Raw genomic sequence first — 2958 nt, forward strand, 5'->3', positions numbered from 1 at the left:
CAGGGCCCTCTACCCATTTGTATCCCTTTAATTGTTTTGCCGTACTCCCCTTTGTTTATAGTGCTGCGGAATCTGTTGTAACCACTGTGACTGTCACTTATAAGGTAACCACTGTGAGTGTCATTTATAAGGTAACTACTGTTATTGTTATTTATAAAGTAACCACTGTGAGCGTCATTTATAAGGTAACCACTGTGACTGCCATTTAAAAGGTAATCAATGTCACTGCCATTTATAATGTAATCACTGTAACTGTCACTTATAAAGTAACCACTGTGACTGTCACTTATAAGGTAACCACTGTGAGTGTAATTTATAAGGTAACTACTGTGATTGTTATTTATAAGGTAACCACTGTGAGTGTAATTTATAAGGTAACCACTGTGACTGCCATTTATAAGGTAATCACTGTGACTGTCACTTATAAGGTAACCACTGTGTCATTTATAAGGTAATCACTGTGAGTGTAATTTATAAGGTAACCACTGTGACTGTCACTTATAAGGTAACCACTGTGAGTGTCATTTGTACAGTAACCACTGTGACTGTCATTTATAAGGTAACCACTGTGAGTGTCATTTATAGGTAACCACTGTGAGTGTCATTAATAAGGTAACCACTGTGACTGTCATTTATAAGGTAATCACTGTGACTGTCATTTATAAGGTAATTACTGTGACTGTCAGTTATAAGGTAACCACTGTGAGTGTCATTTATAAGGTAATCACTGTGACTGTCATTTATAAGGTAACCACTGTGACTGTCATTTATAAGGTAATCACTGTGACTGTCACTTATAAGGTAACCACCGTGACTGTCATTTATAAGGTAATCACTGTGACTTTCATTTATAAGGTAACCACTGTGAGTGTCATTTATAAGGTAACCACTGTGACTCATTTATACGGTAATCACTGTGATTGTCATTTATAAGGTAACCACTGTGACTGTCATTTATAAGGTAATCACTGTGACTGTCATTTTTAAGGTAACCACTGTGACTGTCATTAATAAGGTAATCACTGTGACTGTCATTTATAAGGTAACCACTGTGACTGTCATTAATAAGGTAACCACTGTGACTGTCATTTATAAGGTAATCCCTGTGACTGTCACTTATAAGGTAACCACTGTGACTGTCATTTATATGGTAATCACTGTGACTGTCATTTATAAGGTAACTACTGTGACTGTCATTTATAACGTAACCACTGTGACTGTCATTTATAAGGTAACCACTGTGACTGTCATTTATAAGGTAACCCCTGTGACTGTCATTTATAGGGTAACCACTGTGACTGTCATTTATATGGTAACCACTGTGACTGTCATTTATAAGGTAACCACTGTGACTGTCATTTATAAGGTAATCACTGTGACTGTCATTTATAAAGTAACCACTGTGATTGTCATTTATAAGGTAACCACTGTGACTGTCACTTATAAGGTAACCACTGTGACTGTCATTTATAAGGTAACCACTGTGACTGTCACTTATAAGGTAACCACTGTGACTGTCATTTATAAAGTAGCTACTGTGACTGTCACTTATAAGGTAACCACTATGACTGTCATTTATAAAGGTAGCCACTGTGATTGTCATTTATAAGGTAACCACTGTGACTGACATTTATAAGGTAACCACTGTGACTGTCATTTATAAGGTAACCACTGTGACTGTCACTTAAAAGGTAACCACTGTGACTGTCATTAATAAGGTAACCACTGTGTCACTAAAAATGTGATCACTGTGACTGTCATTTATAAGGTAACCACTGTGACTGTCACTAATAAAGTAACCACTGTGACTGTCATTCATAAGGTAACCACTGTGACTGTCACTAATAAGGTAATCACTGTGACTGTCATTTATATGGTAATCACTGTGACTGTCATTTATAAGGTAATCACTGTGACTCATTTATAAGGTAATCACTGTGACTCATTTATAAGGTAATCACTGTGACTGTCATTTATAAGGTAATCACTGTGACTCATTTATAAGGTAATCACTGTGACTGTCATTTATAAGGTAACCACTGTGACTGTCACTAATAAAGTAACCACTGTGACTGTCATTTATAAGGTAACCACTGTGATTGTCACTAATAAAGTAACCACTGTGACTGTCATTTATAAGGTAACCACTTTGACTGTCACTAATAAGGTAATCACTGTGACTGTCATTTATAAGGTAATCACTGTGACTGTCATTTATAAAGTAATCACAGTGATTACCTTATAAATGACAGTCACAGTGGTTACCTTATAAATTACAGTCACAGTGGTTACCATATAAATGACAGTCACAGTGGTTACCTTATAAATGACAATCACAGTGATTAAATTATAAATGACAGTCACAGTGGTTACCTTATAAGTGACAGTCACAATGATTACCTTATAAATGACAGTCACAGTGGTTACTTTATAAATGACACCGTGATTACCTTATAAATGACAGTCACAGTGGTTACCTTATAAATGACAAAGTAACCACTGACTGTCATTTATAAGGTAATCACTGTGTCATTTATAAAGTAACCACTGTGACTGTAATTTATAAGGTAATCACGGTGTCATTTATAAAGTAACCACTGTGACTGTCATTTATAAGGTAATCATTGTGACTGTCACTTATAAGGTAACCACTGTGACTGTCATTTATAAGGTAACCACTGTGACTGTCATTTATATAGTTATCACTGTGACTGTCACTTATAAGGTAATCACTGTGACTGTCATTTATAAGGTAACCACTGTGACTGTCATTTATAAGGTAACCACTGTGACTGTCATTTATAAAGTAATCACAGTGATTACCTTATAAATGACAGTCACAGTGGTTACCATATAAATGACAGTCACAGTGGTTACCTTATAAATGACAGTTACAGTGGTTACCTTATAAATGACAGTCTCCAGATACTCTCTCTCCCGTCCCCTTCGCTCTGCTCA

Source organism: Bombina bombina, chromosome 1 (assembly GCF_027579735.1).
Source record: "Bombina bombina isolate aBomBom1 chromosome 1, aBomBom1.pri, whole genome shotgun sequence".
In the NCBI taxonomy this organism is placed as follows: Eukaryota; Metazoa; Chordata; class Amphibia; order Anura; family Bombinatoridae; genus Bombina; species Bombina bombina.